Raw genomic sequence first — 13,419 nt, forward strand, 5'->3', positions numbered from 1 at the left:
AGGTTGCAAATTTTGAAACTGACAATTTATTTACGAATATCGTATATAAAAACCTTGTATAAGTCTGGAGTCCAGCCTCCCTTTCCATATTCAGAATATGAGATATAAATTCCTGTCATTCTCACTATTTTTATTTACATACAGATTGCATTATTTGCATAGCTGCGAAAGCTGACCGAGTTTCCACTACTCCCCACAACCGCACCTCTAAAGCATCGATGTGACGAACAACACGGCAATCAAACTATCGTAACGTGCACCGTGTGCAAAGAAAATCTCACTTAAATCAATTAAAATTCACAACAAAAAAATTTGTTAACAATGCACGGTTCATTACCAATAATAGGCATTACTAGCGACCCGCCCCGGCTTCGCACGGATTACGAAAATCTTAACGAATTATATACCTAAACCTTTCTCAAGAATCACTCTATTGATAGGTGGAAACCGCATGAAAATCCGTTTAGAAGTTTTTGAGTTTATCGCGAATCGCGAATTTATCTTTGTTTTATGCCAATGGCTCCGATTAGGTATTGTAGAAAAGTCATCTCTTCGGCTCTGAAATCAGGAGCGGAGTTTTTTAGATAAGTAACAATACGTTTGCTAATATTTTAATTAGCAAACTTGAGGATTTTCTCTAGGCACTTCAGCTATTCTATTAACAGTCCGCCGGACGGTATCGGCCTGTCAGTTAGAACAAAATTTTGACAGTTCCGAACAACTGACAGGCCGAGACGTGCGGCGGACTTAATCAGTGGGCCCCTTAAACCTGATTGTTTGACTTTCACTCGATAGAAAAAAATCACCAACATAGATTTAAAACGCACTTTAAAAATATGCAACAATTTATGCACAAAAGCTAGAACTATGAAAATTGCTTCTAAAAATGCGCAATTTTATTTTTGAGGGAACTCAGCGATTACTTTTTTCTTTTTTAAACCTTACAACAAATAAATTAACATTCAAAATATGATATCCTCGGTCCTGAGCACCCACATCCATCTCCCTCACGCTTACGCTCAGTGAGAGCGAGAGAAGAACACGAACCTACGAGGCCATAACTGCCATAAGCGTACAGAATCAGTAACAAGACTAACAAGCAATGCCTAGACCGCAATTTTGAGGCTACTCGTCCTTCCAACTATAAGCAGAAAATCTGACACCACATACCCATCCAGTGTTGCCATTATGTTGAATCTGCACTACACAGAAATAACATAAAGCCATAATACTACTAAACGCACACGAGCATACAATGAACCCCTGGTCCCAGACTTAAAATAGTTCTTACAGATTGGGAGGTCAAATTTATATTGGTTTTTGTAAACAACGGGCCAAGAAAATCACCATCATTATCCGGAGAAATGGTCCAACCGTTCCCGAAACGGTTTGTAATGCTTTTAGACACACGTCTTATGATACACACAATACAATGTGGTACTTATTTGGTATGTCGTATCGTATCAAATTTATGAAACGTTATGCGTTATGTCAATGTCAAAACTGGTGGTAGACGTACAGATATAAAGTGGAAATTCAGCTAGTCTTGTGAGTAGGTACAATCCTCTCCCCTACGCATATCACAACCGCAAATTTCGAGAATACACCAATTTGCACTCAAATAGTGTAAATTGACTACAGCTCAATTCTGAATAAACTTTTGATAGATTTTTTATTAGTTATTGTTACAATATCTTTATGCATAGGTAACTCTGACAGAGAAAGCTCATTTATATAAGTATTCGATCATATGGAATTTCTACACTGTATTATATTACTCGTATGCTAACAGGATACAACAAGTTATGTACTCCATTAGATGGAATAAATTATTGCAGTAGGTAGAGTAGATATTTTATAGTACAAACTATCTCACAAACCCCAATGTATGAAAAAATAGCTAACTGAAATGCAAAGAGAAAGTGTATTTCATATTTATTTATTTCGTATACTCGTATGCACGGATACATTACACATCAAAACATTTTAAAGATAAGGTTAACACTTGTTATTAATTACATTTTCCATCATTGATAATGGGCAAATGTAGGATACCTAACACCTACTTCATTAATAGGTACTCAACTATGACGGACCATAAAAGCTTTCAAGCGTCAACCACTTATTCTATCACTAGATCCAATTTCCAAACAAAGAGTAAAGCGGCTCTGAACGTTTAATCCTGAGTCGGACTCTGGGCTTAAAAACTGGCGCCGAGGCCCAATCCGATTTACATGACCCAATCCGATGTAAAAATGCGGGCGTTGAAAACGAAAACCCTCTGAAATTTTATTCTTTCTGCAGAATTCAAGTGATTTTTAAAATAGTGAGTTTTAGTGAGTGAGTTTTAAAATATAGGTACGGATAGTTAAAATACTCGCGCTGTGCCGCCAATCCACTCTGGATGGAACTATTATAATGGCAGTCGAGTTGCTCTTAAAGTTCTTCGGTTTAGAATGGCACAAGAAAATCGAAATATCGTTATTTGTCTCTAGCACTCGAATACGCAAGAGTGATCTTAGAGAGGCAGATAACGAAATTTCGATTTTCGTAGTAGGCCCTCAGGCTTCTCTACCGAGCCGTGGCTGAAGCTGCGGTTACTAGGTATAATAAACTACATATAAACTTTAAATTGATAAAATGTACGTGTACGTAGGTACATATAATAGAGCTATTTCATACGGGGTCCCTTTGTTTCCCATAAAGTTTTAAGTCATAATGTATTGTTTGTCATATTATCGTTAGTCATAAAAATGAAACCGTTAATTTTTCAGGATTTTCGTAAGGTTATTCTGTAGATAGGTTAGGTTAGGTTACGTTTGTTTTATGGCAATCCTGAAAAGTTACGCGTTTCTGAGAAAAAACAATTATGACTAACGAAAATTCGGACAAACAATACCTACATTATGACTTAAAACTATTTGGGAAACAACAGAGACTCATTTCATACATATAGTTTAATAGATAGGTAATAAAATTCTGGATATCAAATTACGACATAGCGTCTGGGACACGGTTTCAACGTGATTTAGGATTGAGAGTATTGAGATGTTTAAAATGTACAATTATTTATCAAGTACATAAAGCCCGTGGCGTGGGCGGGTGTAAATTACCTATCGTCTAGCGTCCCACATTCCTAATACTAGTAGGAATTGCCTTCAATTAAATGGAAATCTTTTTTTAATTGGGATTGAGTTGCATTTGTTTTGTTTCTTTCGATTTTGGAACAAATTAAATCAATTCCATCGTTCAATACTAGTGTCTCAAATTAGAATACCATTTTTCTTTTATTGTGGGCCGCTATCTTAGAGCATTTAATAACTGCAGTCGCCTTTTAGAGCTTACCCCTCTGCCGAAAACCTTGCACAATTGTGCAAACTTTTGTATCGACTGACATGGCTATTTGTACGTTACGTGGCAATCATGTAGAAATAGCAATACATTTGACGCGACGCGATTTACTAAATGCTCGAATTAAGGCCGCTACCCAAACGGTAAAAACAAGACCCTATTACTAAGACTCCGCTGTCCGTCAGTCTGTCTGTCACCAGGCTGTATCTCATGAACCGTGATAGCTAGGCAGTTGAAGTTTACACAGAAGATGTATTTCTGTTGCCGCTATAGCAACAAATACTAAAAACAGAATATAATAAATATTTAAGTGGGGCTCCCATACAACAAACGTGATTTCTTTGCCGTTTTCTGCGTAATGCTACGGAACCCTTCGTGCGGGAGTCCGACTCGCACTTGGTTTTATTTAAGTAAGTTTATTCGGTCATTTAAGTAGACCAGAACCATCTTTATTTATTATCTTCAAACATGGGCACCGATTTTAACAACGTCATATTGTTCAGAAGCTATAAAGTACCTAAACTCAACACTCAAACTCTTTACTCTTCACTCCCATTATGTATTCTTACCGAGCGAAGCAGACGAGTCATCTCTGCTCGGCCAGAATAGAATGATCTCCATTTACTAATATTTGTTACGGATCTCCAGGTCTATGTTATAGTGTCTGAGACTAACGTGAAGGGCCTGACAGCATAATTCTTAACTTCGTCAAAAGCAACTTGTAATCTGGCCGCCCCCCGGCGTCTTAATATTTAGACCAAGTCCGGACAAAAGCTGATGGGATAATATTATTATAGGTATGTACTGAAAACATTAGCAAGATGAAATCTTCGAGTCAATCGGTGATACGACCGTAGTACGATTGTAGGTAGCTACATGTTCCTCTACAGAAATGTCGCTGTATTTTCAATGTGTTCAATTTCTAAGTATACAATGTGATTACTTACCTAGTTCAAATGTATTCGATAGAACTTGCCACCACCGTAACATATTAACGACATATTTTTGATAGGTACATTGTCCGTATCCGTATTTTTAGGTAGTCATGTGCAAAATGGGTTAATTTAACTTAGATACTTCCTTTTACTTGACGTTTACTTGACGTTGGCTACGGGCAACACCGCCTTCAAGTCCATACAAAGAAAAAAATACTTAGATACTCACTATTTGGACCTGTGTGATACTGATATGCCATCATTGTGCAACTCATCTACTCCTTATTAAGTAGGCAATAAACAATACAATGGACACTTATTTTTAAGTGCTAGTTTCTAGATAATAGAAACATAATAGATCGTTAAAATAATAATCTTATACCCTTAAACGAGCAATTCTTGTATATTTTTTTATTTATGTATATATTTCGGGTATCTCAGCAACGGCTTGGCAGCAATTCTCAGCAGCAGCAATGGGGGGTTTCGGGGGCGAAAATCGATCTAGCTAGGTCTTATCTCTGGACAAACGTGCATTTTTGAGTTTTTATATGTTTTCGAGAAAAGCTCGGTCTCCCAGATATTTTAACTCAAGTGCCCAGTCTTTTAGGATTATCCTAGCTACGAATGCGACAAAGCGACAGCGACAACGATAACAATCCAGCTGTATACCAGATACATTCTAAATAAATGCATCCTTTATTCTTAATTCATATTTAAAAATCATAAAAACTTTTTTGAAAATCATAAAACAACTTACGAGTGGCCTGTGATATTGCAATTTTGTTTTTGCAATATCACAGGCCACTAATTTGACATCCATTGTTCAGCGAAATACGTGTCAACCTACAAGAAAAACCCCTTAGGCTGTGTGGAGACAATGCCTTGGTCTCATTAAAAAAAATGAGTTTGCTTTTAACTTGGTTGCCATTCATGCTTAAAATGTTTCACTGTAATATTTTAAAGCTACCGTATTCCTAATATTACTTCGATACGCTATATCATACTCAACGTAGTTATTTACTTAAAACTAATGGTTAAAATAATACTTCAATGAAACGTACCAAATTGAAGCGTAATCCTAAAACAAGTCTATGAAAACACTGGCTGGATAATATTAAAAAACAAACGCGCAACCACAAAGGTTTAATTCAAATGTTTTTAATATATATTTTTTTTAATTTTGGCACGGGATCCGCGCGCGACGATCGCCGGGCGGTGCGGTACTGGCGAAATGGCGGGAAAGCAGACATGCGCTTTGGGAAATCGATGGGAACGAGCTGTCAGGCTTGTTTGAGTTCCCAGCCGTTGTTTAAGCTATCCCGTCTAACCTAATTTTATTATAAATAGCAAAATAAAACCAGGAATATATATCCGCAGCATATTAAATAACTGTTAATGAGTAGACCAAAATGCATTAGTCAGGGTGCCTGCAGTGTTGACTGATCAAAAGGAATAAAAGTGGAAAACAATATTAGCGGTACCTAACAAAACTGAACTAACTTTGAAAAATTAAACAAATTAATGGGTAATCGAACTACATAACGACGTGAAAGATAATCAGAATAATTTTTAAAGCACTACAAGTCGAACTTGAACTCAAACGAAGCTTTATACTAACTAGGTAGGTACCATATTTTACACAGTAACCATCAAAATACCTGATCTATTTTAAACTTTATGTTAAACATAGTACGTACGGACCTTAAATTTGACATGATGAGAAGGCTCCTTCCACCTACATTGTGTTACTACTACGTAACAGTAACACATGCACTGCCAACGTTTTCGTAGCGCTACGCTCGTAGCCGATCCCAGCATTTTTCCGCTTAGTAGAGAAAAGCGACTATACGAACAGAGAACCCGCCGAACGGGTTCCCGGCACTCAATGTGTTAAATGTTTAATTCTCCATACTACGTAATAATTGTGGAAAAACAAACATTAAGTAAGTAGGTACCTATACTTATACCTAATTAAGTAATTACTCAAAAAAAACAAGTGAAAATATTTTTTTGAACTTTATTTCGTCGTACGGATTATTAACCACGCGAGGTAAAAAGCAAACAATACTATATTATTGATGGTTCTTTTCAACATGGACATAAGGAAAACATCCGTAAGTTCTCTCTAAATTGAACTATATCTCCGAATCTACTAAAATTTGCTGAATATTTCGTTTGTCTTGAGACACTCTGTATAACGATTCCTTGCAACACTGAACCATAACTCAGCATACCTTAATTTCACGTGATTCACCCCGTCTTTATAAACCTTCATAATTCCGTCAAGGAAACAAAACTCATTAAATTCCCCTTTTTCATCCAGCCCACAAATTTCTTCCTTTCCATTCAAAAAGGGCATAACTACCAATACTTTTTGAGTACTTACGTTCTTATTCGGCGGAGGGTAAGCCGTGGCAACCACTTACACTAATGAGTTGACAACCGGTTGTTTACGACTCCTGGATCACGCGAGGTCCTGTAGGATAAGGAAACGTATTATCGTTAAGTAAAAATCCTTGCCTATCCCTGACCATAAATTTAAAGGTGTATTAAAAATCCGGCATCCGATGGAGCTAAAACACTTTCGTATTTTGCCTATGTTTTAGAACTGGCCATTATCCATCCGATAGGTCATTGGGCTTAGCTAGCACTATTTAGACAGCGCACATAGATAAGTAGGTACCTACCTACAACGAGCTGCAAACTTGCATGGAAACATTATGAATGGAGATGATTCATTCAATATAATAACCTTTTGAACGCCAAACGGCGCATCCATTTGCCGTGCCACTCACGCCACTGGGGTAAAATTTAGTTTTGAGAATAAATAATGCCAACCTAAAAGTGTGGTGTTTTTCAGTAGATTTTCATCAAAAAACGATCGACGTCAAATGCCGTCGTTGGCGTCGTTGTCACGATTTTGCGTTGACGTCAATTGCCGTCTGTGGCGTTTATTAAAATTAAAAAAGTAAAATTTATGACTTTACATGATGATAAATAGATGGCTTGAATGCATTACACTGTGTATTTCGGACGTTTTAGTGCGCACGCATTCGGCAGTAGGTACCTATATGACAGCACGTACTTACACTATCAATCGCTTGCCTGGGCAAGCATAATGCGATGTTATGAAGTCTTTAACGCTCTAAAGGGTTAATTAATATAATTTGACTGCCAAAGACGTCCACAGACGTTTAATATTAACCTTAGTAATGTACATACCAGTAAGGTTTATAGTGGCGCGTTAAATGTAAGTATACAATTTTAAAGGGTTAGGGAAATAAATAAAATACGTTACATATTTAAATCGATATTTATATATTTATTGTAATGCATACGGTAGCTCACAGCGACTACGAAACTAATGGAAGATATTACGTACACATACGTAGGCTTTGCTGCGTTTGTTAATAAGGGACTCCATTCTGGGACCAATCATTCAAATTCATTCATTTTATATACCTTTTATTAAACTTCTGCCTTGCTTGTAATTTCGCGATGCATTTCAGAACAGAGCCCTGACATTCATTGACAACCATCGGTGAATTTCAAATAATCAGGTACTGTATGAAAATCATTAAGTAAAAAGAATCGGTGAATTTGAGGTAAGTACCTTCTTTAAAAGCTCTAACAACAACGTGAGGTGGCAATTGGCATCTTTATTTCGTTGCAATAATATGAATATGATCCATGTCCATATAATGTACTAATTATGCTACACGTTTCGACAGTTTTTAAATTATTCAAGAATTATACACATTTCAAGCGAGTTTGTGCACTTAAATTATCTTTGCCCAAATTAGATTAAAACCTAGACATACCTACTAGTTTCTATTGCACAATTCCCTTTTAGGCATTCAGATCCATTTTATTGCGCGGGCCATAGGTCATATTCCGACTAAAATAGTGTGAGAAACCCGTTTAAATTAAATTTGAATATGTTCCGAGTCTCACGGGAGTTAAATAGTAAAAAATCAAATTATCCAATCTCAGAAACTACAATTTCAAATATTGCGAATAGGTACACGATTGCAACGGTCGAAGTAAGTTTAAAATAAATAAATATTAGTATTACATAATTGTCACGCACTGTGAAAGGAACAAACGCAGCGTAGCCTATAAAACAATAATTTAATTTATAATATCCTATGTCGTGAATACAACAAGTATGGCGCACAACGAAGACGGCTCACGGACCGCTGACGACACCAGTTCTCCTAAATCCTCGTGCCACCCACCATACAAAATTATAGCTAAGGAAGTTTCAATCTAGTTGTATTTTTAATTGGGTTGAATTTCATTTGTTCGAAAATTTTACGAGACAAAAGAAATGTCACTCTATTCGTTTTAATAATGGTTGAAATTCCAATGAAACAGAATAACAACGTACATTGGACGGCACGAGCACGAGGATAGTATTTTATGCAACAGTCACATAACAAGAGTTCTGGGGATTCGAGGGTGGAAGTTATGAAACGAGACTTGCCCGATGTTTTTAATAACAGACCCGAGAATTTTAAGACCTAGTTATGGGACGTTGAATACAATACTTTATCTACGACGGCAGAATGCGAGCATTTTACCTCTTTTTATAAACAATAGCGTTCTAATGCACAAAAGAACACTTTTCTCAGTATTCTTACACAATATTAGAACACTATCTAAAGGTATGCTAAAAAGTATATCATTTAAATATACTTGTCAGCATTGATTAATACATTGAAGTGCTCGAGAAGATAATGAATTCACCATACAAATGTATTCCTTATTATAATGAAAACTAGTATCGTTGAAGCGGTGTGAGGCATACATAAAATGGACTACATTATACACATTGGCACTCCAATTCAAGTCGGTGGGTACATGCGAGCCATCTCCATTGATTGTTCTGTCATTTCGCTATTTTAATTCTTCTTTCCGTTCTATTTTAATCTGAGATTTATTTTGTCTATAGGAAATCAATTGTATACATTTGTTCTATTTCATTATAACTGTTCTATGATAATGTATCTATATATATTGCAACCACACTTAACATTTTGTTTACGAATGTTGAAAATAACACTTACTTTACTCCTAACGCTATATTACACTTCTCAATACCAACAGATCATTCGGGCTACGTTACACTATCTATAATTATGTGATAAACAGATTTACATTTACAAATAAATAGTGAGTCACTATAAAACACTTATATTTTTACCTAAAACTAAGTATTAATTTACCTATGAAATAATATCATATTCAATTAAATCTATTTTTAATAATAACAACTGCGGAAAGAAATAATGAAATAGCGTTAATACTAAAATTTCGATTACATTTTTATACGTTTAGCTACACATAGTAAAATCGCGTATATTTTTACAATACGTGTTTGGCAAGCACTTAGAAAAACGCTCGTTTTTTTTAACGTTAGCCAACAAAGTGTTACTACGAAAATGCGTCTTGTTATTCAATAGACAAGAGTAAAAATCGAATAACAACGTCTCTATTCAAAATTACACAACAGTAAATGAAATTACCCTGTTTAGAAACATTGTATATCTTAAAAATTGTGTCCTCAGCCTTTTTCAATGATATCATTTTGTTTTTTTAATATTTTCATAGAGGTTTGACAGAGAATATTCATCTGTATTCAAATAAAAATGAATTTGAAAAATAAACGAAAACAAAAAGCCAGCCTTGCTTGAAATACTGATATAACTAATTAATAAAATAAAAAATAAAAATATTGTTAATAATATATGTCAAAAATCATTACTCACAGTTATCCGAGCGCTTATAATTAACTACTGAGGAGCTATAACAACTAAGGTCACGTGTGACATAAGCCACCCATCTCTTTCTAATTAGTACTAAGCGGGAGAGGCAGATGACATTCTCGTGCACCAGATTTAGGTTTGCCAGACCGTTATGCTAGTCCCTGTGTTGTGCTGATGATCACAGAATAATTTAATACCTAATGAATAGCTCATCCTCGTGAGCTGAAGAGAGCTGACACGCCTGACGCCAAGTGTACACCGTGGATCATTCTTAAAAGTCTTTTAAATGTGTAGTAATGATTTTTGGCAGCGAATACAACGGTCAATAGTTTTGACGCGCATTACAGACAACTATTATCTGTCAAAAGTTCACTAATTCGCTAAGGGGACTCTATGCAATACAGGGTTTTGAAACGTAAGCGAAATCAACGTGTTACTAGGAATCCGTACCTTAATACTAGGATTGGAATTTTATATTTGGACAATAATCTTCTTATACCAGATATATTTAAAGGTTATGTTATTTTGACGAAAAATGTAGGTCGAACTTTAGAAGTCTTTATCTAATATTGAAAGAGCGAGAAATTAAAATTATTCAAAGGTTGTAATCTTTGCAATATTTTTTTTTATTTTAGTTAGGTGGCATAAAAGTTATCTACAGATCATTATTTTTCGAAATACGAGGCTAAAAAATGAATATCGCCTACATTATTCGACAAAGTTACCACATTAAAATACTAGTTTATCATTATTCAAGAGATAGTTAAATACTGTAGAGTAAATAAAAATAACATCATATTCGAGTAAAAGAAATGCATAGTTTGAATGCATAGGCATTCTTACAGATCAGTAAGTTTATAATTAATAGGAAATAATTTTGGTAAACATTACTCTTACAACTATGTAATATCTTATTAATTTTATGTTTCGCTTTTCAAATTTTAGTCAAGCATATAATTATTTTCATTGTTTTTAAATTTTCATTAGAACGAGAATATGAGCCAGTGTTTTCATACAAATATGTCGTATCTTCATTAAAATATAATGATTCTAAATCCTCACAGTGTGCAATTATTTTGTGGTACAATATTCTCATTATCACGCGGTGGTTTAGTAATTTTCATTACTTCCGAAATCAACGAAATTGTTGACATGATTTATAACGAGAACATTAACCTACATATAGTAATACAGAACTTCAAGTTTATCTATAAGTAATACTTAATAATTTCATAATACTATAGAGAGTAAATTAACTTTTATTTACGAGTATATATGAAAACACTGCCTCCATGTCCCGTTATAATGAATTACTTTTATATATTAAATTTTATAATTTAATTTGCGTTTTGGAGTGTCGATGGCAACGCAATGGTGGTGTCTCGACTAATGTTAATTTAGGTATAATATCAATTACAGAATAATTCAATATACACATACACTAGGACACGACACAGCCTGCCTTCCTTCAGACGTAGATTCCGAATAGGGGTACATTAAAACATCATTTCTAGTTCGGTATTTCACCATGCGAACAGTTAAAAACAAACTTATCATACTACCGTTTAAAAATATACATTAGTATTTTAAAATTAATAAAAGTTTTTGGCATTTGATCGATAACACGATTTACAACGTATGTACAAGACGACACGTGTCTTTATATTAAAAAGAACTTATACATGTCTTAATTTATGTTATTAATTTCATTGCGTAGTATGCAATGTATAATAAAGACTTTATATATAACACACGCACAGTCAGCCTCAAAAATAGCAAGTTATTTTAGCGATTTGTTACATCAGGTTTGTGGTTGGTCCACCAAATGAGTAGGATTACAATCACCACCACTTTTACTTCAGTAAAATTATCGGCTCACCCAAATGCGTTAGTGACAAGGCGCTAAAATGACTACCTACAGATTCGAGGCTAACTCAACACATCTGACGTGTTCTGAAATGCATTAAAATGCGCAATAGAGATTATTCTGAAAATTATTAACTTAACAACTATTTCTTCTAATATTGAAGAACTTTGGAGCATTATCTTGTATGAGATAGCTGTCACGCAATATTTTATCTCCACTAATTATAAACAATTATTTATGTGACTGAGATGGCATAATATTAGTTTTCATTGTGACTTGCAAAGACAATAAGAATTGGATTCAATGCAATACAGTGCAAGAGAGATGTCATACGTTAGGAAAGGAATAACTGTACGTAAATATTATAAGAAATTATTTAGGCCAGAGAAATGATAAATTTCTCGTTCGTTCTCATTTATATTTTAAATACAAAATGACTATATTTATTATTCGAGAACATGTTGATGAAAACCAGAGCTGAAATCCTCTGCTATAACAATGAAAAACGTCTTTAATTATAGTTTTTAGCATACAGACTCTCATCTCAAACAATAAGACATATTTTGAAAATAACCGTTAATGCCAATACAGTGCATGTGCACTTTGGTAGGTTATGGAATGACAGCTTATATATCTACCCATACAATCCGAAAAGCAAGTTATGGTTAAAATTTGACAATTGTTTGTGAAACATTATGCAGTGATAAAAACGAGTGACATTTGTGATGTGCGGATGTCATGATGTAAAATTAAAAAGTGATGTTAAAACTACAGTGTTGAGTGATCTCAATGTTGCAACGATTTAAAATGTTACTTGTTTATTAAATAAGTAATTGAAAGCAAACTGTTTCGCTTTGTTTGAGTGACAAGGAAAAATACGTTTTTTCTCAGCCCACCTTGTGATCCCGTGACCTCGTCAGGATGCAATATATTTTCGGCTCAAATTATTTCAACAAGTGCTAATCGCAGAATCTGAAGTACGTGTTATTATATGTTAATTTATTCACGTTACATTTTATTTAAAATCCAAGCTAGAGTAAGTAAAAAAAGAACACTTTAAATTTTTTATCGTTAGCAGTACCTCCTGACTAAAGGCCAAAGATTACCGCGGCGGACGCTCACAATACACGCATTTTCAGAATATCTATCTGTATGAAAAGGGCACGCACCTACTTGTAGACTTCACAGGTGTAAGGTTTCCTGGGAGAACGGTATTCGTGCCCGTCACAACGGGTGCCCGCCTAAACAGTAGCAGATTAGACCGCGAACACTGAGACCACATCACGAAAAGATAATCAAGAATACAGGTAGGAAATTAAAAGAATTCGTGCACCTTGCGAAATACCGAGAACGCTGTTCATTTGTTCGTCTTCACCGTCACGTAGCTCGGCTCCTCCCCCTCCCTCCCGTCCCGCCCCTCCCGCGCGCGCAGCAGCAGCGGCAGCCGCCGGTCCTGCGCACCACACAAATAATGGACTTGTATAAGTCAGGATTAAGA

General features: G+C 35.2%; 2 protein-coding genes across 3 annotated transcripts in view; both read right to left on the reverse strand.

Moving 5' to 3' along the window:
* Positions 1 to 5,668, reverse strand: part of LOC134802265 (uncharacterized) — a 185,568-nt gene extending 179,900 nt beyond the window's left edge. The window contains exon 1 of the mRNA XM_063774851.1: positions 5,348 to 5,668. The gene's annotated coding sequence lies outside the window, so the exon portion shown is untranslated. The remainder of the gene's footprint in view (positions 1 to 5,347) is intronic.
* Positions 5,669 to 7,585: 1,917 nt separating this feature from the next.
* The window catches only part of LOC134802172 (homer protein homolog 2), a 35,494-nt gene continuing 29,660 nt past the window's right edge, over positions 7,586 to 13,419 (reverse strand). For both annotated transcript variants that reach the window (XM_063774777.1, XM_063774769.1), the window contains exon 11: positions 7,586 to 13,374. The gene's annotated coding sequence lies outside the window, so the exon portion shown is untranslated. The remainder of the gene's footprint in view (positions 13,375 to 13,419) is intronic.

Source organism: Cydia splendana, chromosome 2 (assembly GCF_910591565.1).
Source record: "Cydia splendana chromosome 2, ilCydSple1.2, whole genome shotgun sequence".
NCBI lineage: Eukaryota > Metazoa > Arthropoda > Insecta > Lepidoptera > Tortricidae > Cydia > Cydia splendana.